This window comes from Stenella coeruleoalba (assembly GCF_951394435.1).
Source record: "Stenella coeruleoalba genome assembly, chromosome: 3".
NCBI lineage: Eukaryota > Metazoa > Chordata > Mammalia > Artiodactyla > Delphinidae > Stenella > Stenella coeruleoalba.
The window spans coordinates 131209985-131236285 of NC_137148.1; the positions used below are offsets into that span (position 1 = coordinate 131209985).

At 40.4% G+C, this 26301-nt stretch overlaps 1 protein-coding gene across 20 annotated transcripts in view; it reads left to right on the top strand.

Moving 5' to 3' along the window:
- SGCD (sarcoglycan delta) overlaps positions 1-26301 on the top strand; it is a 1717585-nt gene that overhangs the window by 914904 nt on the left and 776380 nt on the right. For 17 of the 20 annotated variants that reach the window (XR_013827577.1, XM_079916704.1, XM_079916702.1 and 14 more), the window contains one exon: positions 2594-2672. The exons of the other annotated variants lie outside the window; for them this stretch is intronic. The gene's annotated coding sequence lies outside the window, so the exon portion shown is untranslated. The remainder of the gene's footprint in view (positions 1-2593; positions 2673-26301) is intronic. 20 annotated transcript variants of the gene reach the window in all.

The window sequence follows — 26301 nt, forward strand, 5'->3', positions numbered from 1 at the left end:
AGGTCATACCTCTAGGAAATGCTGGAGCCAAGGTTTGAATCCAGATAATGTCTTTACCAAGCTTATTTTCTCAAAAACTATACAGGCATCCCTTGTTTCATTGTGCTTTGCTTTTTGCACTTTGCTTTGTAAAAAGCAATTTGTAAAAAATGCTTTTTGCATTTTTCACAAATTGAAGATCTGTGGCAACCCTGCATCTAGCAAGTCTGTCAGTGCCATTTTTCTGACAGCATTTTCTAAGTCTTTCTCTGTATCACAATTTGGTAATGATTGCAATATTTCAAGCTTTTTCATTATTATTATGTTTGTTATGGTCATCTGTGATCTGTGATCTTTGATGTCGCTACTATGACTTGCTGAAGGTTCAGATGATGGTTAGAATTTTTCAGCAATAATGTATTTGTTAAATACTGTAAGTACATTGTTTTTTAAGACAATGCTATTGTACACTTAATAGACTACAGTATAGTGGAATCAGCTGCTGTATATACTTTTATATGCTCTAGGAAACCAAAAAATTTGTGTGACTTGCTTTGTGGCAATATTTGCTTTATTGCAGTGGTCTCGAACTGAACCCACAATATCTCTGGGATATGGCTGTAATTTGGAAAGTAAAGAAACAGAACCAGGGAAGCGAAAAGGTTAAACTGATTTACACTAAAAGAGGCAGAGGGATACTTGATGGAGAAGAGCCTGGATCTCTAAAAGAAGAGGAGAGAAAAAGGGAAGGAAAAAACCAGAAAGGGATGAGTTTTGAAGAAAGGACTTGGAGTAGTCTGGAGCAATCGAAATGAGATGTTTGTGGTGGCTGCTGTGCTGGGATGAGCAGATTGGGGAAGGTGAACGTGCAGGGCACTGGGGCTCAGCCTGATAATCAAGATGCAGTCTCTGCCCTCATGGAGCTTACAACGCGGTATTGAAGATGGACCTTAAGTCGATAAGCAGCCAACACCTGTCTAATTACAGATGTGATATGAACACCGTGTGAGGTGTTACTCGCGTTGATTACAAGGAGAGTGCAATTTGTCTGGGAGTGGGAGTGATCAGGGAAGGGTTATCTGAGGAAGTGGCATTTAACTGCTGAGAATATAGAGAGGAGATGAGAAGGATGCCAGCTGAGGTTCACGGGTTTCTAACTTACCCTTGGCCCTATAGCAGTAATGGCCAAGTCAGGATTTGAACCCAGCTTTCCTGCACTCCAGGTCCAGTGCTCTTTCTTTAAACCGCAGTGATAGGAACTGTCTCTTTCCTCTTGCAAACACACACATCTGCATATACAGACACTCAAGGGCTACATTCTCTGTTGCCTTCTTGGCCTGTAGGGTGCTTTCTGCGGGGGAAGCAGTGATCGCTAATGACATCCTTGGTGCCTGTGATACTTAGATCACTTTATCAATCAAATGTGGCATTTGGTGGCAGCCCTGCCACCTGTCTCTTTCTATCAGTGTCAGAGAGTATTTCACTGCAAGCCACAGGTGCCAGCTGTCAGCCTGAAATAAACCGGGGTTTGCCCCAGGATAAGTGTGTTTAGGGAATCACTTCAGATTGAATTTCTCATCTGACAGCCCCTTCTGAGTTTGGGACTCAAAAAAGTAAAAATAAACAAATTATAGATGAGTAAACAGACATGTGGCTGTTTATGTGGCATCAGGCTGGCTGTTCCCGGGGCTTCATTAATCACTCTGCCTTTTTCTTCCCCTCTCTTGGCCTGGGTATCATGTATGGTCCATTTGAAGTATACATGAATTTCATAGGCGTTTACTTAATTGGGCCACTAACCAAAGTGCTGATACTACAGCAATGATTTTTTCTCATAAGGTAGTAGCTGTTCTCGGCAGGGAGTGTTTTGATTCCAGAGTTTGAGAAAGAAGGGAAAGGGGAAGGAAATTGAACTAACAGTTTTCGATTTCCCACAATGCCAGGCATTATATCCAGTACTTTACACGTACTATCTCATTTAGTCCTACCAATATACCTGTGAAGTAGACATTATTCTTCTCATTTCGCAGATGAGACAACTGTCACACTGAGAGTTTAAATAATTGGTCTAAGGGCCCAACTAGTAAGAGTCAAAGTTGGGATTTTTACATCAAATCCTATTATTTTCTCCTCTTAATCACTGACCTCATGACCCTCACTGTCAGTCTTAGAGTCAGTATCACCATTATCACCCAGCTGAAGCCACACTGTTTGAGAACGAAAGAAGGTCAGTATGGTGTCACATTTAGCAGAGGCAAAAATATTCCATGCCGCCAAACCACAAAGAATTTAAAAGCAATTTACATCTTTATCTCAGGTCTTGAAACTTGCCTGGAAGGATTACAAAACATGTTGTGTAACAACCAATCTAAAGAGATATGTTTTTCTATCCATCTTCCCCAAGTTTGCTCCTTCCCAAATGTCTCACCTTAAGTGCTGCATGCTCCCCAAAGATCTTCCCCCCAAATTCATCCCTTTGTGGACTTTACTTTCTCCTCTTCTTTTACAGATCCAGCTTTTTCTCCATCACGTATCCCCCTCCCACCTCTTTTAGTGTAAATCCATTTAACCTGTTTACTTACCCAGTTCTGTTTCTTTACCTTCCAAATTATAGTTGTTGAGAAAGCAGACCCTGGTAACAGATCACCTGACTCAAACCTTGTCTCCAGCCCTGCCTAGGTGTCTAATCTTGGGTAAGTGATTCTACCAAGTTGAATCTCAGTTTTCTCTTTGGTAAAGAAGGTGTAATAGTATCTGTGTTATTGGACTGATTTGAAGACTAAATAAGTTTATGCACATAAACCACTTAGAGCAGTACCTGAGAAGCACTAAAAAATTAACGAGTGCTACTTTAATTCTTATTGCTTGATAAGTTCATGAGGAATCAAGTACAGGAACCCAGCAAGGAGGCGCAGGATCCTTACAAGGTGGAGGGGAGGGGAAACTATGCATATTCTCATGTAGTTTGGGGGTGGGGCTCCTGTCACAGTTATGTTACCAGTAATAATCATTGATATTATTTAAGTCAATAAAAATTATAGTTACATTGGCATAAATAATTGTTGATAATTTTTGTCAACAATATTAATATAATAATAAGATTTTTCTGAATGTCTGTATGTTCAGTGTCTCACACATTACCTGTATTGTGTTCTTTAATCCTTACAGTAACTCTTTGGGATAGATATAATTATTAGCCCTTTTGACTTACAGAACAAGTCAGACTCCAAGAGGTGAAATAACTTTGTTTAAGACAGTGTTTCTCAATCTTTTTTTTATGTTCCAGCACACTTAGAAAATGAAAATACTGTACATTGGGGTGAACTGTGGTGGAGGTAAAAGACCTTAAGGGCTGAGAAGTCACTTGTAACCTGTAATTAACACAATGGCTAGAATGCTCTGGTCTAGGGGAGAGTCAGGGCGGGGACTTAAATCTGCCTGACCTCAAAGTCCATGCTGTTGGTGGACTGGCTCCCATTGGATCACCCTCCAACAGATCATTAGAAATTATGGGGATGTGTGTGTGTGTGCGTGTGTCTCTATATGTAGATATATAATGAAAACAGTGGGAAGCGACATAAAGCAGACAGAAAATTGGAGGGGAGTCGATACTTGAAAGAAGGGAATAGCACTGGGTGGGTTTCCTAGTTATTTATGTTTTTTTACTGCTGTGAGAGCTAACACCTGTAATCTTACTGGCATGAGGAATCTGAAGAAAGAATTTGGGGCTACTTGAGAGGCTGGAAAGTGTAGTAGAAAATTCTAGAAAGGAGAGCACCATAAAGGGAAGCCCCTAATTTTTCATATAAACTCTGCCCAAATCTCTAAATGACCTCCAAACTATACAAGTGTGAAAGCTAAGAGAATTAACGGAGATTTCCGCTGATACCGACTGCAGTAGAGGCAGAATTTGCACTTTAAGTCAAGTTAAATGTCTGCTGAAATAAGCAAGTGACAACAACAAATGCACCTATTCAGAGGAACATAACAGAATGCAGCCACAAACTGTCATGCACAATATCCAGGATTCTATCCCAAATTACTAGATTTATATAAATAAAAACATGTGAGCATATACAAGTCAACAAACAGAGATCACTCCATTAGCAGACAAGGATTTTAAAACAAGTGTTACAATTCTGTTCAAAGTGTCGAATAAAATTTGCTCATAATGAATAAGCATGATCCAGGCCCTTCGTCATCATAATATGTTACCTTCCAGATTTTGCTTAGTATACTGTTGCCCACATAACAGATTTGAAAAATAAAGGACAGAGAAGCACCTTGCCTAAATTCTTCACACAGCTATGACAGTGTTAAGAACAGAGTCCAGGTGACTATATACTTGCTCAGTAGAATTTAACATTGAAGTTAAGAGCTCACATGCTATAGTTGATTTGAATCACTTATTAGCTACATAACCTTGGTAAGTTATTTAATTAATCTAAGCCTCATTTTCTTTAAATAGTTGCTGTAAGCATTACTCATGCTATTACAAATAAAATGCTTAAAGTACTTGACACACAGTAAGTGCTTAGTAACATTTTCATTATCATCATCATCCTCATCATTATCATTGTACCACTACCAATTCCTATATGGAATTCTACTTTCCTGATGTAATCGCTATATCAAGCAGTGAAAAGGGAAAAATCTACCATAGGAGTTTGTGCATGTATTGCTCCATATACTTATTCAACGTTTATTAAGCACCTACTTTGTACAAGAAGCTGTGCTTGATGCAGAGGAAATAGAGCCATATAAGACGTAGTCTTTGCCCTCCATGAACTATAATACCTAATTTTGAAAAGTAAATATTTTGCCTAGAGGGGGAACCAAAAAACTCCAGAACTGCATTTTTTTTTCTACTTTTTGATCTTTGGTATAGATGAGAGTATTAAAATTTCAAGAGTGTATGAATCCCCTTGATGTCAATGATGATAAATAGTCATTCAGTCTCTACTGGCTCCCCTTTATTTGGGGGTCACTGAGTCCTGCAGGAAGTTGAAGCAGGTTATGGTTCCACTTCTCCAAAAAAATATACACACCAACAAAGTTTGAACCTAATCTTAGGGGCCTATTGACCCCTGAAATCTATTCACAGATTCTCTGTTGCAGAAATCTCTCCTTCTAGGGGTGTAGCACTGGCTGCTTCAAAGCAGCCCATTTTACTGTCAAAAAGCTCAAAGGAGGGAAAGAACTTTCAGCTGAAATTTACATCCTTGAGCCTTCAATGGTTCAGTGGTCCTCATTTTGCCCTGCAGAGGGCAGCCTACTCCCTTCTGCATGACCACAGCTCTGTAAGTATTTGAAGACGATTATTGTCTTCTGCCTTGGCCTTCTCTAGGCTGAATGTCTCCATTCTTTCGGTGGTTATTCATTTCTCATGGGATCCAGTCCCTTTAGCAGCCTGTTACTTTCCTCTAACTGTGCGATAGCTCTGTAAGTTGTTTCCTTTAATCACAAAAGGGACATATGCTTATTGTAAATTTTGGTAATACCAAATCAAAACCCAAACAAACCCCAAACTACACAGTTTTGTATGAAATAAAAAAGTGTGTCTATATACCCCCTTAGGCAAATTACATTCCTACAAACGACTGTTAAAATGAGTCTGTGGATGCCTTATGAGATGGTATCTAGGCATAGGCTGTACATTTATCTGTAGACACATACATGTTTAACTTTTTCTTACTCAAATAGAATCACATGTGTGCTGTTTTACAACTTTAAAAAAGTGAATCTGTTATAGACCTTGTTCTCTCTAAAACTATTGATTACCTCATTCTACCAAATGGCATCAAAAATGAGAGTCCAGAATAGGACATGGAGTTTTTATTATTTAACTTAGAGTCAGGGCTATCATGGTAATCATCATTGTCTCATTAGTTCAATAAAATTGTATTGAAGGCCTAAGTGCTGGGATAAAGACTACACTGTGAAGATGTGAACTTACCCTCAAGAAACTTGTGGTCTCGTGGCAAAGATAGATAATCTGACAAAAAAATTATAAGGGAGTGTGATGAATCTATGAGTGCACTGAATTTGTCCCTAAATTTCTGTTACATTTGCCTCTCCTGTGTTTGTAAACTCATATGTAACATATCTTTTTGAAGTTAGATACATTTTTAGACAGAGTTCATTTTATCTGCCCTTAAACATGCTGTTGTAGGAACCATGCAAACTGAATATGAATCTCACCATATTGATGGAAGCTCAGTTAACAAAGACGTATCACGAGTTCTTGTAACTATCATTGGGTTTATTCTCTGTGATTTTGAGAGCAAAATATAAGCCACATATACAAAGGGATAGAAGTTACAGAGAGATAAATTTCATAAAGTTCAAGTTCTTGTTTTGAAAAAGAATTAGTATCAGAACTATCTGCAAATGAAGATTTGTGGAAGTAATGAGTTCCATGTTATTGAAAATGTTCAAGCAGAGGTTGGGAAAGATTGTTAATACTCTCAAAGGGAGTAACTGGCATAAAGTAGACATCCAATAAATATCTGTGGAAGAGAGAGAGAGGAGGGACGAGAGGACAGGGAGAGACCTTCTATTCATTTGTTCAAGAATATCCATTGACCACCTACTCTAGGCCTGGCTCTGTGTTAGTTACCAGGAAATAGTAGCAAGAACAACAGAAATGATCCTTCCTGCCCATTGAATTTACAGTGTAGGGAGGGACGTGGGCAGTAAGCAAAGAATTACACAAACATCTAACTACAAGCCGTTGTAGGTTCTGAAAGAGAAGCCGTGAAGCCATGAAAGCGTGTGCAGAGGGCTGAACTAGCCAGAGCTATCAGGGATGACTTCTCTTAAGATTTGAGGTGCATGTGGGAGCTGATAAATGGAGTGTTCAAGTATAAGTCCAGATCATGTGGCTGGAGAGTGCTGGGAACCCTCAGGCATACAAAAAAAGGCCAGTGTTAGTGAAACCCAGAGAGTGAGGTAGGTGGTTTGATCAGATGGGCTGGAGAAGTGGCCAGGAGGCAAGTTCAGGGAGAGCCTTGAAGGCCATGCTGAAGAGTTTGGTCTCATCCTGGGAGTATCAGGGAAGCCAGAAGGGCTTAAAGGCAAGGAGGGATGTGCTGAGACTGTCTTTTTTTAAAAATCACATCGGCTGCTTTGTGGAGAATCATGTTGAGGGGAACAGGGGGAGATGTGGAGAGGCCAGTTCAGGTGGGGATAGTATAGTTCAGACATGAGAGCGTGGGAGCATGAAGGGAGATGGGGACGGGGAGTGAAGTGAGGCGGGTGGATTGGAGAGATTTAAGAGACACAGTGGGGAGGGCATGCTGTTGAAGGGAATGAGAAGGGGAAGCTATAAGCAGTAGGAGGGTGACAAGGATAACTCTTAGGTTTCTTGCTAGTGTGGGTGGGTGAGTGGTGGTGTCCATAAAGGCAGGAAGCACTGGATTGCAAGCAACAGGTTTTTAGGGAAAAAAATCCCCATTCCTGTTGAAGGTGTGTTCCTTTTCAGGTACTTTGAGTCATAAGGCACTGCTAGATGCTTTACATATTTTATTTCATTAATTCTCTTAATCATCTTACAAGTTAGATATTATTTTATGCATGTTCTAGTTAAAGATATAAAAGTACTAAAATTAGATTAATTAGCTTAAAGTTATATAGCTAATTAGGGCAGAGCCTGGATTTGAAGCCAGATCTAGCCAACTTCCAAGTCTCTGCTATTTCTACTCTATTTTTCTAGCTGAGAGTTTAGTCAAATGTTTGCCAAATAGTTATATTGTTGATAAATATAAAGACCCTTTCTCTGATGGTATTTTGAAACCTCAAAAAACCCTGTTTTATTGCAAATAGGGATATGCCCTTCCTGATTTCTTCTTTCTCAGTCTTTCTAGAGATTTAAATAGTCAGAGATTGCTACCTTTAGCTTAATCAAAGCAGGTCTTCATACCAAAACAACCTAGAGTCCCAGTAGTTTGAGAGATACTGTTTATATAACCACGATAAAAATCATCTTGTGAAATTCATCAGCCACTACACAGACTAGTTATAGTTTTCTCCAAAATGTGTGTCTAGCCAAACCAGCTGGATCGTTAAGACAGAACTGCACATCATTTCATCCTCTGGCCTATCGCTCTGGGAAACTGAACGTAGTTGTCACGTAGGGTAGCGGTGTACTCTAACGATGATGCGCTTGTATGGATTCTGAGAATATTGGGCATTTTAGGGGTGATCCAGTAAAGCCCCTCATTTTTCAGATGGGGGTCACAGAACCCAGCAGAGAAGATAACTAGAGCAGCAGAGCTGGTAGCAGAGTTGGGCCAGGAACCCAGCTTTCCAGCCCATTACTCTTATTCTATCAGCAAACATGTGGTGGACAGGAGAGATGGAGAGGTGGATATGTGGAGGGATGGATGGATGGATATAGAAAGATAGACAGGTAGGAATGTCTTCACTTTAATAGTTGCTAGAGTGCTGATGCTTTACTTGCATTTTGTTTTTTGTTTTTTGTTTTGCGGTACACGGGCCTCTCACTGCTGTGGCCTCTCCCGCTGCGGAGCACAGGCTCCGGACGCGCAGGCTCAGCAGCCATGGCTCATGGGCCTAGCCGCTTCGCGGCATGTGGGATCCTCCCGGACCACGGCCCAAACCCTTGTTGCCTGCATCGGCAGGTGGACTCTCAACCACTGCGCCATCAGGGAAGCCCTTTACTTGCATTTAAAAAAAAAAATTAATTCTTATAAAAAATGTAGTGATACAGTATTATTACCCCCACTTAGCAGATGAAGAAACTGAGGCTTGAATTATTAGCTTAATATTAGCATTAATGCCTAAGTTGTATATGTAGATTATAGATGTATACAGGTTTTAAGGATCTTGGAAATTACTGATAATGTGTGTTTATTTTATACAGTTGTCTCAAGAAAAGATGGAACTTTCTATATAAGAAATGGGACTAGGGAAGGAACCTTAATGACTATCGTCAAAGTGTCTTAGAAACACTGTGATGTTTGGACCCAGATCTGGGTAAGAATAGGACTCACATAGCCACTGGTTTTGGATCTTGAGCAAGTTACTTTACTTCTCCCAGGCTCAGTTTCTTTATCTGTAAAATGGATATAAAAGTATTAATCTTCCAGAGGGAGAGAAATATCCTGAAGATGTACTTTTGAAAATGAATGCAATCACGATTAAGTTAAAGAACCAGCACACCAGAGGTGCGAGATGGGAAGGAGCATGAAGGACCCATATTTGACTCTTCACCCACTGCCCCCCAGCAGGTGTATGCAGGTTGGTGCTGAGCAAAGAGCAGTCCTTTGTTCACTGTTACTCAGTGATGGGCAAAGAGAGAGACTGAAGGAAGAGGGGCTGTTGAGAGCACAGGCCTTCAAGCTCTGTGAACTTGGGTGAGAGCGTGATTTCTCTAAGCCTCACTTTTCTCTTCTGTAAAACTGCAAAAATGGGTCACTGTAAAGATTTCATAAGATAATACCTTTAAAGATCTTAGTGCAGTGCCTGACATACAGTAGCTACTCAATAAATACACGTTGCTTATTAAGTGACTGCCCAAGACAGAGGCAGGAGCAGAGAAAAATACACATCTATTGCCCATGTTTATTGCTATTAATACGGATCCCAATCTCTGACCTTAACAGATCTATTCAACCAAATTATAATGCTTTTTGTTTGCATCATTCAAGCAAAAGCAAACTCTAATTGGTTTCCCTGTAGCATGGACCAGAGAAATCAAACTGGCTTGGTGTCGTCATATACAATGAGCGACAAACCTTTGTAAGTCATCTCATTAGCTCCCCTGTGATATTTATGAAGCCTGGGATTTGCTAATGATCTTAAATGGGGTTAAGATCTTTAGTATGTGTTGGAGAGAGGAGTGGTGGAGAGAATCAGAGAACCTTAAGAGACCTTAAATGCAAATCTTTACTGAACCATTTTTTTGGGGTTATCAGTTACCCAGTGGGGTGTCTGACAGATACAGTATGGGGTCTTATTCCCCATCATCTGTGTGATGGGATACCATCTGGGCTTGTAGAAAGAGACATAGTCTATAAGATTTGGGTGAACTAATTATTCAGTGAATAAATTATCAAAATCAACAAATGCAGTTCAAACCAGAAGTGACCGTGGGTTTTAAAATTTTTATTAGCTCAGCTGAGTCTCTGAAAAAACATTCATTTCTAAAGACATTCATTACATGGGACTGAGAGCATGATTTCCCAAAAACAACAACAAAAATACCTGACTCCTTTTTTTTTTTTTTTAAAACACTGAGTGCTGCACTGAAATGAAAAGCAAGATGCTAATAAACAACTGAGTGTCCTGAGCTAGGTAGATGGTACACATTAGGTCAATTTAAATAGGTACTCCTTTTTCGGATCTATCCTTGCGACAAATGCCTTTGTTAAGTTCCAGAGGCACAGCTCTGTATAAATGTTCTGCTCAGAAAACATTGATGGCTTTCTCTTATTAAGATATGAAGCCTAATATCCAAGGACCTTCCTAATCAATCATAAGAAAGATGGCTAGTCTTTATTGGGTGCTGTGTATCAGATACTTTGCTAAACATTTCTATATGGATTAGACCATTTAATTCTTGGAACAGAATTGTGAGTTAGGCACTATAATGATCCTTAGTCTCTCAGTGGAGTAACTGATGTTGAGAGAGATGAAGCAGTACTTTGTCCAATGGGTTGTAGCTAGCATATGGTGGAGGAAGAGTATGAACGTAGATATTTTGTGTACGCTCTGCCTCAGGGGTCAGCAAATTACGGCACATCAGCTAAGAATGCTTTTTCCACTTTTAAATGATTGAGAAAATCAAAATGAGTACAGTATTTTGTGGTACGTGGCAGTTATGTGAAATTCAAATCTCCGTGTCCGTAAATGAAGTTTTATTGGAACATAGCCATGCTTATTTGTCTACGTATTGTCTATGGCTGATTTCATGTTACAGCAGCAGAGCTGAGTAGTTGTGACAGAAATCATCTGGCTTGCAAAACTGAAAATATTTACTATCTGGTTCTTTACAGAAAATGTTTGTTGATCCCTGATCTGCCTTAAGCCCTGCTTAATCCTGCCTCTCAGTCTGCTGTGATGCTCTTCTAGTCTGGGTGCTTGACCACAGATGCTCCTTGACTTCCTTCATTCCTACTGTGCTCACTCTGGGAACAGAATTTAATGTCACCTCTACCTGTCGAATGCCTCATATATTTTCAGGTCCAGATCAAACATCACTTATTTCACTTTTTAAAGTTTTGCTTGGAGCACTAGAAAACCCAGGTCAAATTGGATGTTTTAAAAAGAGAATCCATTAGCTTATATAAGAAACATCGAGAAATTTGTCTCACTTTAGATACAGTTTCATCTAGGACAAAAATGATATTATCAGAACCTGTCTCTCTACTATATGTCCTATGAATTAACCCAGTCCTTGAGGTCTACATAATTCATGCCCCTCTGGCCATATCCTGCTTTTTTCTCCAAACCTCCTTTTTCACAGCACCTAGTCCAGAATGGACAAGTTAATAAAGTCTATGTTTCAGCCTTCTCAAAAAAGAATGATTCTCACAATGATTGAACTGTCTTAGGTCATATATCCTAAAGTCCTCAACCTAATGTCCGAGACCAAAAGAAGGAATTATACTGATTGGCTCAGAAGTGGATTAAAACTATCCCTGAACCGATCACTGTGGCTTAAAAAAAAAAAAAAAAAAAAGGACCACTTTGCTTGGATTAAATCAGTCAGTGTCTACCCCTAAAGCCACGGGTTGGTTCAGCAGCACTGCAGTCACATTGATGAGAAATTTGGGATACAGTTAAGAAGAAGCAATGGGAAAATCATTCCTAGGTAGGCCTCCCCAAATACCCACTACATCTCCCTGCCCCAAAGCCTTCCAGACTTCCATCCACATGAGCCCACACCTGGCAGACAGAATTTTTCTTTCCTTTCTACTCCCATAGCCTTTCCCATCTGAAGCTTGAATTATAGTGAGTTTTATATATTCTCTCTCTCTCTCTCTCTCTCTCTCACTCACTCACTCACTCAACAATTGCTGCTACTTGATACTCTTCAAATAGAGTCTGTTGTAATTATTGATTCCTGTGCTGGAGGCCAGAAGACCTCTCACCTAAAAATTTTTCTTTAAGGAATCCTTATGTGGTTTTAAAAGCATATTTTGTTGTCTCTTTTAGGAGGGCGATGAATATTGCATGTGAACTGTCGGGCTCCTTGAATGTTCATTTCTGTTCATATCTCCCCAATCTCAGCCTCTTGAACTAGACAGGATGGTGAGGGACAGGGGCAGAGTTGAAGAGGATGGTGGAAGGGTCAGAGACAGGATGTGAATCAGGAATGTCTCCTGCATTCCTGACTCCAAGCGAAAGATGGGGATTTCACATTTTAACATGACAGATTTGACACAACCATGGCAAAATGCCACACCGCCATTTTCTTTCATATCAGAGCGGCGAGATCAAAATTTGCCATGCTCACCAAAACAAACGTGTGGAGTGGAGTCTTCGTGGACGCATTGTTCTTGATAGCCCAGAACAGGAAATAATGTAAGCAACCGTCAGTAGTGAAATAGATACATAAGTTGTAGTATATTCATATAATGGAAATCTCTACAGCGATGAGAATCAACAGGCTACAACTAGACCTCATGATATGAATGAATCTCACATATTGAATATGGGCCCAAATCATGCAGACATAGTAGAACCTACTATATGATTCCATTTATACAAAATACAAACCATGCAAAGCTACCCTATGTTGTTAGAAGTCAGGACAGTGGTTATTCTAAAAGAGGATATGAAATTTCTGTGTGCTGGTAATGTTATGTGTTTTGCCTAATTATTGGCTACACAGGTGCGTTCATGTGACAGTCCATCAAGGTATACATTTATGATACGTACACTTTTCCATATATATTCTATTTCAATGTAATTGAAATTAAATGGAAAAAAAAATGTCAGGCAGGCTATCTCAAAAGTCCTCCTGTGCTCTAGTTTTTCCCCATGTCTCCAAGGTGGGGCGCTACTCTCAACTGAATGCCTGAATCTGTAGGCGGCCTGGCCAGGGATGGGCATCCTTTCTGTATAAGGAAAAGAATGAGGTCTTCAGTTTACTCTTGACTGGGGCTTTGGCTGAGCTAACCAGCCATGATTCAAGTACTAGTGAACTTCCCTGGTCAGAAGCTCTTGTTTGGAAGACCCACATGTACTGTGGTCATGAAACACAATAGTCTGCATCCTTGAACTTTGTTCAGACTCTCAACCTCGCAATGGATGCTGCCGTTCCAGCTGCTGGCGGCTCTTTCATGGGATGAAGGGGTCTGTCTGGCAGCCTGAAGTTAAGCTTTCCTTCTCTCCTTGATGGTTACGAATGAATTAACAGGTATTCATTTTTTTACCACTCTCTCTCCTTTGAACTAATTGCTTCTCACTTTAGGGTCGGTGGATTCATAAAATGTGTGCTGCAGCTTCGTTTTTCAAGGTAAAAGACACAGTATTTGGGGAGCAGAGCTTCCGAGAGTTTCCAAGAACCGAGGGAGAAGATGCTAATTTATTTGTTAAGGTCGCTTTCATTCCTTTATTGTGAATACCACCAGTATGCATTACACTGCCTCAAAGTGGGTGTTTTCTTACTCCTGATAACTTTTTTGAATGTACTTGAATTTGTCCATTGATGCTTTATGTTAAGTGGCCTTTAAGTGTTCCTATTCCTGTCTTTGGACAGGTCAGTTCCTCCTAGCTTTTCATCATTTTCTTGGCCACACTATCAATGTCCTCCATGTATCAATGCCTTCCTTGGTCTTAACGGTCCAAAGGATGCATCCTGTTTCAAAATGTGGTTTCAGTGATGCTGAAAAAGGAGACGGGATGGCTGTTTGCTTTCTGATATTTGGTATTTCACTTCCGAGTGCATCCTGGTGCTGTAATGAAATATCATGTCGAGTTCCTACAGGGCTGTTAATCCACCCTCAGCCCCTAAAGATAGCTGTGTCTGTGCATTGCTGCTTTCCAAGAAAATCTGTCACTATGCAGAGTGTTATGCATTTCCTTTCAAACCTAGTCATTTGCATTTTTTGCCTTGGAAAAGGCAAATTTGCTTTGAAAAGTGTAATGAAATGTGCCCAGATGAAAAATGGGCCCTGAGGATGGCTGGTGCCAGCATTGGGCCTTTAATTAAATGATTAGATGGCAATTTGATATGACCGGCTTTTGAACTGCATCCTGTTATCATTTAGCTTTGGGAGGGGAAGCGCAGCTCGACCTTTAGACACGCTGAAAGATAATACGAACTTTGCTTCTAACCACACAGAACTGTATGTACAAAAAGGCTTTTTCTAATTTTCTGTTCCTTTTTTCTGACCCCGGTCTCCCAGTTCTCATTGTTCCTCACTTTTTCCTGAATAAACCGTGTCCTTTAATGCTTCCATGACTTTGCACAGTCTGTTCCTGCTGCCCGGAGTTCCCTTTCCACTTCTTGTCTTTCTAGGGAGTGTAGTGTTTCTTCAAAGCACAGCTCACTTAGCCCCCCTGCCCCCTTCTTTATTGAAACCCTTCTTAATTCCCCTGGACTGGGAGTTAGTTGCTTTTTCTGCTATCCAGTGATCTGCAGACTACAGCCGGCTTGCCTCCTGCTTTTAGTAGAACAGAGCAATGCTCATTTATTTGCACATTGTTCAGCGCTGCCTTTGTGTTAAAATGGAAAATAGAATAGTTGCAAGAGACCACTACCTACAAAGCCTAAAATGTTTACTATCTGGCCCTTTACAGAAAAATTTTGCCCAGATAAGCACTTCACCCACTCAGGTGTCACCAGCTAGTTAGTGACTACAACCTCCGTGAGGCTGGGAACTCCTAATTATGCTCAGCACTGTCTTCCTAGCACCAAACACAGGCCTGCCACACAGAAGCTGCTTAGAAAATATCAGCTGCATATAGTGGCTGTGAGAATTCAGTGGGCTGATGGAGCTGTGTTGTCTTTTAAGTGCCTGGTACAAACTAGGCACTTAGTAAATGCTCATTTCCTGGACCTCTGTGCTCCTATTCTAATACCTGGCTGCCAGGTCGTCTTGTGTTTCTCCCAACAAATTCATCTTTTCCTTGCCTGCCAGATTTAATATTAATTTTGCACATCTGCCTTAAAGTACTAAATTGATGGTAAAGTTTAACCTCGGTATCTCTATTCATCATTTTTACCTAATACCTAGTGAACATTTAAACTATCCTAGGAACTGTGCTCAGAGCTTTTTATTTGTTGCCTCATCAAATAGCCACAAACTCCCAATCCAACCCTCCTGTTGCTGCCCCCCCCACCCCCGCCAGCAATAGAGGTAGATATTCTTATTATCCTTGTTTTACAGGTCAGAAATGGAGGTTAGGTTAAGCAGATAGGCCAATGTTGTAAATCTGGTCAAACCAAGACTTAAAACTATGTTTGTTGGCTCCTAAACTTCTCTACCATATTGATTAAAGACCTCCTGTACCATTATTCTCTCTGTGAAAGAAAACAAAACATTATTTCAAAGAGTATCTGAAAGTATCTGTCTCATCAGTAATTATAGACAGGTTTTTGGAGAAGTTTATTGTTTCTTGAACTTTGACTCCTGAATACAAGGCACACTTTTCCTGCTCACCTCATAAATCAGTTTTCAGCTGAATTAATTGCAGAAGTATGCATACTTTACACAACACAACGTGGCACAGCACAACACGTGCCCACACATACAGATGTGCAGGGAGCATGTTGTAGCTAAACTGATGAGACGCGAATCAATGAAATCAAAGATAAAATTAACACTGGTAAGATGTACTAGATCTATGCAACAGCAACAGAAATCCATTTGGTTAGTGACCCAGGCTTAGGGTTAAAGCAAGGACCTATTTGTAGAATAGGTCTTAAGGACCTATTTGTAGAATAGGGCTACAAAACTGTTAGTAGGGGTACCTTATGTGTTTCTCTTCAGATTAAATGACTAGAACGTAAAAGCTCCAAAACATGGAGTTTTGGTCTGTTCTGTTTGCAGTGGTAGTCCCAGGACCTACCTTTACCAAGTTTGCACTCTGTATTAGTCAGGGTCCTCCAGAGAAACAGAACAATGGGAGATGTGTGTGTGTGTGTGTATATATATTCATATACAATCCCTATATAATAATCCCTGTATAAATATAGAAAGACATTTATTGTAAGGAATTGACTTCCATGATTCTGAAAGCTGAAAGTACCAAGATCTGCAGTTGGCTAACTGGAAAACCAGGAGAGCTTATGTGTAGTTCATTCTGAGTCTGAAGTCCTGAGAACGAGTAGAGCCAATGGTGTATTTCCTAGTCTAACAGGTAGCAGGCTTGAGACCCAAGAATAGCTGATGTTTTAGTCTGAGTCCAGAGACTGAAAAAGACCAATGTCCTCAGTCAGGCAGGAGGAGTTTCCACTTACTCCCTTTTGTTCTGTTCGGGTCTTCAAGTAATAGGATGACCCACCTGCATTAGGGAAGGTGATCTGCTTACCTCAGGCCACCAATTCAAATGTTAGTCTCATCCAAAAACACTCTCACACAACACCCAGAGTAAAGTTTGATCAAATGTCTAGACACCCCTTGGCCCACTCAGGTTGACACATAAAATTAACTGTCACTCCATAAGTATTTGATGATTTAATAAGTAAGCGAATTCAATGAATGTTAAGTTTTTAGAATAATGGCTAGACCAGAATAAATGCTAAATTAACATTATTAGTATGAATTTTCCCAGAAGTATTTGAAGTATTCTTGAACCAGGGTAGACTTATAGCTAATTATATACAATGCAACATGTACTATTTCAGATTTGGACATTTGACAGGAACCTTTCAGTTCTAATATTATTTATGCAAACAGTCCGTTATAGGCTGCATGGGAGATATTTTCATCTTTCTCGTTGTCCTTTGTGAAAAATAATATCTAACCTATTACTAGAACACCTAGATGTGATGATAGTTCTTTCCAGAATAGATGTAGGATCAAATATTTCTGCGGCGTGTTAGTGTGTGTGTGTGTGGGGGGGGGGGGGTGTAGACACACATAGATGAGTATGCTGCCTATTTTTTAGATATACACTGACATACCAATGTGTTGGTATTCATTAGTCAAAATAGTTATAATATTAGAACAGAAACTTATAACAGGAATATAAAGATAGATCAATTAGTAGTTATCTCTTAATGCTCTCCTCTTTACTTGGCCCTGAAAAGAAACTGGGGATATAAGAGAAGAAAATAGGAGATCATCTCTACCCTCAAAAGGCTTATTGAATTAGCTATAAGGACAGTTGTGTAAGAGTTAACTGGCATTGCAGAACTACAGGGAATCAAGTGTAAAATATGTAATACTGACGCTGAGCACCTTTGCAATTCAAAGAAGAAAAAGGAATAAGTATTACTTGTAACAGTCGGAGGAGGTGAACATTGAAATAATTGCATTTCCGCTTTAAAAATTGGGAATATTCTTTTCAGCGTCCTCTTGAAATTGCCTCCTTGCTCTTCCTGTTTTGCCTCTCCCACCTTCCACAGCTGTGACATTCCCTCTGGTGCCTCTGGGGTGGACGTGCCACGGGCTGAAGGATTCCTGCGCGTGATTTACTTCCTTCTTGCTGTTTCTTGTAAACCTTTCACAGATATTACTCGCTTGCAGGAGGTGATTTTATTGACTTGGCAGCTGGCTTGTTTAAAACTAGATTATTTTTGAAGTTAGGAATGTCTATGACCAATGAAACACTGAGTTTAAAACAACATCAGACTAGATTTAATCAGCTCTGAGGAGAAGAAATCAAAACTACAAATGCATGGAGATTCTTCTCTGACAGATGATGACTGCTCAGACTTTGAGCTTTCATGAAAGATAATGAAGGCGCTGGAGTTCACTTTCATCGTCCCGGGAACGCTTGCCATATTAGTTCCTTAGGGCTGCCATAACAAATGACTGCAGGCTTGGTGGATTAAAACAACAGAACTGTATTCCTCCATGGTTCTGGAGGCCAGAGGTCCAAAATCAAGGTGTTCACAAGGCCATGCTCCCTCTAAAGGCTCTAGAGGTGAATCATTCCTTGTCTCTTTCTGCTTCTGGTGGCTCCAAGTGTCCCTTGGCTTGTGGTAGTGCAGCTCCAATCTCTGCCTCTGTCTTCCCATGGCTGTCTCTTTGTGTCACTGTTTCTCCTCCTGTCTTCTCTTTTGAGGACATTTGTCATGGATTTAAGGTCTGTCTTGTTAATCTAAGGCGAACTCATCCTTCCCTTTATTATATCTTGCAAAGACCCTTTTTCCAAATAAGGTTATATTCACAGGTTAGAACTTAGGCACACCTTTTGAGGGGGCTACAATTTAACCTGGTTCGCTTACCTTCCCTGTTTTTTGGTCCGTTCAGATGTAGAGAGGAGTTACAATGTTAGATTACTAGCTTGGAATGGCTAAGACCCAGCGGTTAAAGGACATATTGGGGATAAAATGCGAGTGACTTGACAGAGTAATTTTCAGAGTATATTTTAAAATGTGTTATGTTAGTTGCTCCTCTATTGTTAGGGAAACCTCCATGTGAGGATTACACTGAACATGAGAAGCAAAAGTGTTTTCCGGTCTTTATAATTCAAATCATTCCTGTTAAATGAACATTTTATCAAGATATTCAGTGATTTTTTTCTACTTTTAGCTGGCATCTGGCCCAAATACTAGCTCTCTTCGTTACTTCAGATACCATCTAGAACATGAGTTATGAAATCTGTACTTTTTTTCACTAGATATCAATCTTAAGAGGAAGTTTGATTTCAGATGAGTAGTATTTTTCCACTTTGATACCAATATATCTTATTGCCTGAATATATTTTACAGGATAAGGCTTTCAGAAGTCCAGGGGGTGACAGACATGTCTATGTTGTTTCAACAACTTTATTCCCAGAGCCTAGTAGAGTGCCTGTCAGGTAATGGATACTAAATACTTTTGCTGAATGAATAATGTTCTATAAAGGTCATATTTTCACATGGATTAAATGATGTATTTTGAGTCAAAATATGGCCACTTATGACTAATGATTATATTCTAATATTGTCTCTCCCTGCCCACCTAATGTTTTTCTTCATTTGGGGATCAATAGTGCCATTTTGATCATTTCTTCATATTTAGTTATAACATATGAAGAGTGGTCAGGGAGGATACCCTGACTGTTCAAGGAGATTTTGGAGGACTAAACTTTGAGTGCAGAAGCTTGGATTTACATCCATAATCTCACTAGTTTCTCACACTTGGTATATGACCTTGGGTAAGTATGCATTTTCTCTAATTCTCTGCTTTCTCATCTGTTTATTCATTCAGCAAATATTTATTGATTATCTCTAGAGGCTCAGTGCCGTTCTGAGTGCTGGATGTGAAGCAGTGAACAATACAGACCAGAGTCCTCACCTTCAGAGGTTTCAGCCTAGTGTAGGGAGAGACATTATAATACAAATAATAAAGTATTAACGTGTATCAGATAAGTGCTATGGGGGAAAAATAGATCTGGAAAGGGATAGAGAATGCTGAGGGTGGGGAAGTAATGCAGTTTTGATTAGGGTGATCAAGGAAGGTGTCACTGAGAAGTGACATTTGATAAAGGTCTGAAGGAGTTGAAACAGAGAGGCTTGCCCGTATCTGGGGGGAAAGCATTTCAGATGGAGGAAGGAGGAGGTGGAAAGTCCCTGTAGTGGATGCTGTGGTGTGCTGCTCAGATTCCCCCGTCAGTACTGACATGTTCATTCCCTCAGCTGCTGGGAACTCAGCTGAATCCCTCTTTGGAAATTGCTTGCAACTGAAGAAAGCTACCTTCTCCAAGGTCACGTCTCCCTTGCGGCAGACTGCATCTAACCGTATCTAATGACCACTCTGTATGGTGGTATAAAGCCTGGCTCCCTGCCTCAAGGCAAGATTACAGTTCTGGAGGTCAGATGTCTGAAATGGGATTCACTGGGCTAAAAAGCAAGGTGTGAGCAGGGCTGCATTCCTTTCTGGAGGCTCTAGGGGAGAACCCATGTCTTTTCCTTTTCCAGCTTTAATGGCTACTCTCATCTGCTTGCTTGCGGCCATCTTCTTTCACCTTCACAGACAGCAACAGTGGGGTCAAGTTCTCCTCCCATCAAATCACTCTGACCTGGCTCTTCTCCATCCCTCTTTCCCACTTTAAGGTCCCAATTACATCGGATCCACCCAAATAATCCAAATGAATCTCCCTGTTCATTTGAATAACAGCCTTCACTCTGTCTACTACCTTCTTTCCCCTTTGTCGTATAAGGTTCTGAGGGTTAGGCTATGGGCATCTTTGTGGGGGGACAGTATTCCGCCAACCGCAGATGGGAACATGAACACTTCATCATAACATGGAAGGGAAGAACCAGCACAGCTGCAGACTGGTAGGTAGATTCCATGTTGGGAACTTGTGGAAGGTTTTCTTGTTTTTGTTTTTTCCGATTAATTCACTCTTCTCAGTGAAGTAAGAAGGAAGGTCAACAGCTGAGAGGTACCAAGGGCTTGAGAAGAGAGAAGAAGTTATGGAAGTCTCCTAAGAGAGTGGGGGATGAGTTTGCCAGGACAACATCATAGTATTGCTAGGTGATACTGAAGGCTCTCATCTCTCCTACCTGCCTCATAGAATTGTCGTGAGGGTTGCAATGAATTATGTGTATATATATAAATATATATATATGTGTGTGTGTGTACAGATTTTTAAACTCTGACGCACTATATTAATAACAGTTAATTTCCATTCGTTGCTCATCCTGTGCTAGTTCCCATTCTTTGTATTTGACATGTATGAACTAAATTAATCCTCGCAACAAGACAAGGAAATTGGTATTATTAGTATTGTCATCTCCATGTTACAGATGAAATAAGTGAGGCCTTAATGGGGTGAAATGCCCAAGGTCCCACAGTTGGGGAAAGGCAGAGATGGGAAATAAACCAGGCACACACTCAGAGATGCCACTGTTCACCACTACTCTCTTCTGCCATTAACTTCATGCATCGCATTCCCAGCCAGATTTTGTGTTCCTTGAGGAGCAAGACCAGTGCCTTCTACTTAAAAGGAAATAGTGTTACTTATTGTATCTAATACAAACAGACAGTGAATATCTCTGAATGAATTAAGCATGGTGACAATTAAAAAAATAGTTAAAAAAACATAAATCTTGACTCAGAGCACCATTTGAGTCCTAGTTTAATCATTTACTAGGAATATTGTGCAGTTTGCAAGTCCAAGCCTCCATTTCTTCACCTGTGAGATGGAGATAATAATGCACTCCTCCTATGGAATCTAAAAAAAAAAAAAAAAATCGTTCTGAAGAACCTAGGGGCAGGACAGGAATAAAGATGCGCACGTAGAGAATGGACTTGAGGACACAGGGAGGGGGAAGGTTAAGCTGGGACGAAGTGAGAGAGTGACATGGACATATATACGCTACCAAATGTAAAATAGATAGCTAGTGGGAAGCAGCCACATAGCACAGGGAGATCATCTCCGTGCTTTGTGACCACCTAGAAGGGTGGGATAGGTTTTGCTGTGAGGACTTGAAATCCTCTAGGCAGGCTTCCCCGTGCCTGTCACAAGAAGGCACACAGTAAGCATGAGTTGCTATTTTGATAAATAAATTTTTTGTTGAGAAGTAGGAAGGATTTCTCATCCTAACCCCAAGTAAAACTCTTCACATATCCTGCATCAGGATCTTGTTGTCTCCAGTGCCCCCCAAATTCGGGAGTCTAGTCTCCAAAGACCACATGCCTCACCCTTTTCTTCTCTCTGTGCCTCGTTTTCCACAATAGAACTTCCATGAACATAATCTAAGGTCAGCCAAAATACAAGTTCACTACCAACTGTGGAAATCTTACTGTACCACTTAGCTACAGGGAGGTCATGTATGGGTACCTACCTCATTTCTCAGTTTAATGTGACATAGCTGAGCACGTTAATTAGCCTTTCACAGTCACCTGTAGTTTTTCTTCCTATTTCTTCATTCATTCGTTTATTTCACTCATATTTATGAGCCAGACCTTTACCAGGTGCCCTGGGCCAGTGCTGAACTGTCTTCTCTTTCATCCTCTCTTCAGTTCCTTCCCTATGGTTTCTCCAGGTCTTAATCCTGAGTCCGGGCTGGGGAGCACGCTAAATGACCTTGTTTAATATGTCCCCAATTTCATACAGCTTATAAAAGAAGGGGTCTGCATACTTAGTTTCCTTGGTGGAATCTTTCTCTTGGAATAATCTTTACTGTCCTAAGACCATCCAGCTTCACGGTTTAGAAAGATTTTATGTTTTGTTTCCTTGCTTTTTGAGCCTATTTTGTTGAGCTGCTTTTGGAGTGACTTTGGGTTGCTAGGATTTAAGTAAATGCTGAATTACATTTTATACTTAAAATCAATGTTTTAGGAGGTATTTTTTAAAAATATGATTTGAAAGTGTTAGTAGTACCCGTATTATAGAGATATTTTATATTTTGCACGATGTACCACCCATGTGCCAGGCAGTACACCGAACACCATACATATGTACTTATTTGATTCTCACAGCAGCTCCAAGAAAGGTGGATTTATTATCCCACTTGTTTCCATTTGAGGAAACTGAAATGCAGAGGGATTAACTGATCTTCTCAAGGTCACAGACTAGTACTGGGTTTTAGAAGGCTCTCATCTGGGCTTTCAAACTGTGACATTTGACTCCAAAGCCCTTGTCCTAACCCCAGAGCTAGAGAGAGAAAAATATATTTTAGTAAACAAGCAAACGAAAGTCACCAGTTGTGGATCAGAAACAGAGAGTTTGCTGTACTTAGAGTTTCCCAGGGCATAATACAAAAGACTTGACTTCCTGTTTCTCTCCCCTCCCATCCTCTTTTCTATTCTTCCTTTCCTTCATCTATGCTCCCCTTCCCTTCCCTTCCTTCCTTCCCCTTCTCTCTTCTTCTTTTCCTTCTCCTCCTCTTCTTTCTTCCTCCTCCTTCCCTTCTCCCTCCTTTTCTCTCTCCCTCCCTCTCTCCCCTTTTTCCTCCACCTCTCCTTTGTTGCCCTGAGATAACTGATAGTTATCCATTTCCTTCATGAGAAGCCCAGCCCCTGCCAGGGCCCAGGGGAGGCACTTCTAGGAGCTGACAGAATGCTGACTCACATCTGAGTTGCTCACTCGTATCAGGGGTAGGACACCAATATCCTGGCCCTAGCCCAGCACCAAGCCCAGGCCAGGTGTGCTTTATGACTTTTACCCAGCATGGGGTGGAGAGTTCAGGTCTGCATGTCTCTCCTGGCAGGCTCCAGCTCCATCGTCTCTGAGCACATCCTTGGACAAAAATAGTTAAAAGCCTATATTATCCCCCCATCTCACCCAAAACAATAATTTTCAAGATAGTGTAGTTAAAATTCATGTTCCAGAAGAAAATTAAATACACCTAAAAGGGAAGAGTCCTGATAGAGATGAACCCGTTTTTACCTCGCCAAGCCAAATGCCTAACGTCTAGAAGTACATGTATTTTGGGTGTTTTACAGATTTAAGACTTCCACAAGAATTGTCAGTAGGCACTCGCTTTATAATCTGCATATCTAAATGGGCTCATACAAGGGATTCCTTACACGACAAAATTATAACTTACGCAAGGCTGCAGCTTCTCTCCCAGAATGCTGAAATAGACACACACAGAACAGCTAGCAGTTTTCAGTTTCTACTCTGAGTCCACTCTGAGTCTGAGTAATGTTATTCCATTACTGTAACCAGAAATTCCACATTTCACTTTGGAGAACTCAAGCATTGTGATTATATGATGATGTGATATGGTGATGTGATTATGTGATAATTTTCCTTGACTGATGAATATTTACATTTCTCATTTTAATTCAACTGCAGCTTTAATTTGTACTTTATATGGGAAATAATTTAAAATGTTTCCCTGAAAACCAAGTATGAATCACTACAGACATCCAGGTAAGCAGTTGTTCCCTTTGGCATTTAATGGGCTGACAATTGAACTTTGCAGCCAACAAATAAACATTGTGGGTATTTGTTGCTAAAGACTAGTGAAGATTAAAAATCCAATTAGCCTTGTTATCTGTTGCTCACCTGCTATCACCTGGCAAGGTTTAATCTCCACGGGACAGAAATTAAGACCAAGAGTTATCAGTTACTTCAGAAAGTAGGAAAGTAAGGCACTTATTAGACCAAGTGTGGGATTTTTTTGTTTTCGGTTTTTTGTCTGTTGCAGAATAATTTGTTAAATCCTTATTTAATCCAAGCCTTTATAGAATAATGCAGGTGCTCGATGAAAAGAGGAATGTTTTTTAAACACACGAAAGCAGAATGGGATTTGGTATGGTAGAGACTTTCTGCACGTTTCTTAAGAAGAAAAACTCATGGAGTTGTTTGACAGGTTGATAGAAGGCGTTAAGCAAATAGTTATGGTCTGAAGACTTTCTAAATAATAATCATCATCGTAACTACAAATAATTAAGTGCTTACTATGTGTCGAATGCTTTATTGCATTTAATCACTGTAATATCTAATGAGGTAGGAACTATCAGAATCCCTATATTACAGATGAGAAAACTGAGGCTTTGAGAGGTGACATGATGTGTACCTGGTCCCGTAGCAATCAGGGGTAGAGTCAGAATTTAAACTCGTCTGTCTAAGAGCTTATTTTCTTAATCACTATATTTGAATGAGTATAAACCCCTGATGCCTTACTGAACTTAGGAAAATCGTCCTATCAGGTGTCTGTTTATCTTTGGAAATGGTTCTGAGTCATTCCCTCCAGAGCCCTCACCTTAATTACTGGTCTCGGGAGTATGGGGGCTTTGGCATGCAAATGGCACTGACAGGACTCTTCCTGTCCTTTCGCTCAACTGGATCATAGTAAGGACTCCAGTACCCTCTAGACACCGTTCCAGCAGCTTCTTTGCAGCTCCTGGGCCTCCTAGGAGCCCTGTGAGCTTGCACGCTAGGGAGCTTTCCAAGGTAGGATCAAGAGGATGTACGGTAGCAGCAGAAGGCCATGGGTTATGCTTCATTTGAGTGTGGCAGGACTGAAATAAAACAGTGCCCTGAACCATTTAGAGAAATTAGGGGGGCAAAGGCATGGGTCACCACCTGTGGGCCTCTTTCACAGTTGGTAGAATGGTAGAATAGGTGCTTGATTGGGCTTGGCCTGTGTGCACAGAACACAGGACTAAGTGGCCTGGGAAGACACAAAGGGAGTAGAAAATCTGGGCCCTGCTGCAGCTCTTTTAAGAGGACTGGTTCCTGATGAAACCACCAGCCCTTAAATATTGAAATCTTAATGCCGTCTTTTTAAAGTAGTCACCTGAGTGATGCATGCACTAATTTCAGCAGTGCTGCCAATGCTCATTTGCAAAGAGCCCTTTGAAAAATTACTTTCAGAATGATTTTGAGGCACATGGGAGAACCTGACTCCAGAGCAGGCCAGAGTTTTATTACTCAGTTTAGTCACCTGCCGGCTCTTGGCCGTGCACTAATTTGAACTGTTTCCGATAATCAATGCTGACGTTCAAGGACAAAGCTTCTCTGTCATCGTGGGTATTGAAAAAAGTACGTTACACAGCATTAAGGCAATTCCTAAGCTTGTCTTTTTATCCTCCATAGTGACCAGCTTATCAACCTGCTCATCGTGGATGTTCAACAAAAATTTATTGACTTTAATTGAAAAGGAAAACAAAGAAAAAAACAAAAGTTCCAGACACTGGCAGTGTTGCTGGAATAATATAGCATCTTAAGGCACATACTCTCCATCAACAAGCTTTGAAATTGATATTCATAATTTTATTAAATCAATTATTTGATATCTCCCTGAAACACTTATCTAGTTATAACTGTGTCTGATTGAAATGAGTCGAAAAGTCATTACATCTGCCATACCATGTATCAGTTTCCCTGAGTTTCTTCGTTTTGCTTGGGAGTTGCCCTCTTGGCTCACAAAATGATCTAGAAGAATAACGGTGGTGATGACATTTCTTGAGTGCTAACTCCATTTTAAACGTTCTAATTATATTTCGTGTGTTGTCTTATTTAATCCTCACACCCTCCCCGTAAGAAAAAAAACATCATTATTCTTATATTTCCATCCTGGAGGTGAGAAAACTGAGACTCAGGGAATCACAAACTTCTGTGATTGATAAAGATGACTCGTTACTCAGGAAGAGCCCCAGCCTTCTTTATTCTCCTTTCCGCTCTTGCAGTGATATATTCAGTAGGTGCTCTGTTAAAATATAAAAGTTTAGTGTTTTATTGTATTTTTCACACCTGATTCATCTTTTTCATATTAAATGAAAGTGATCCGAA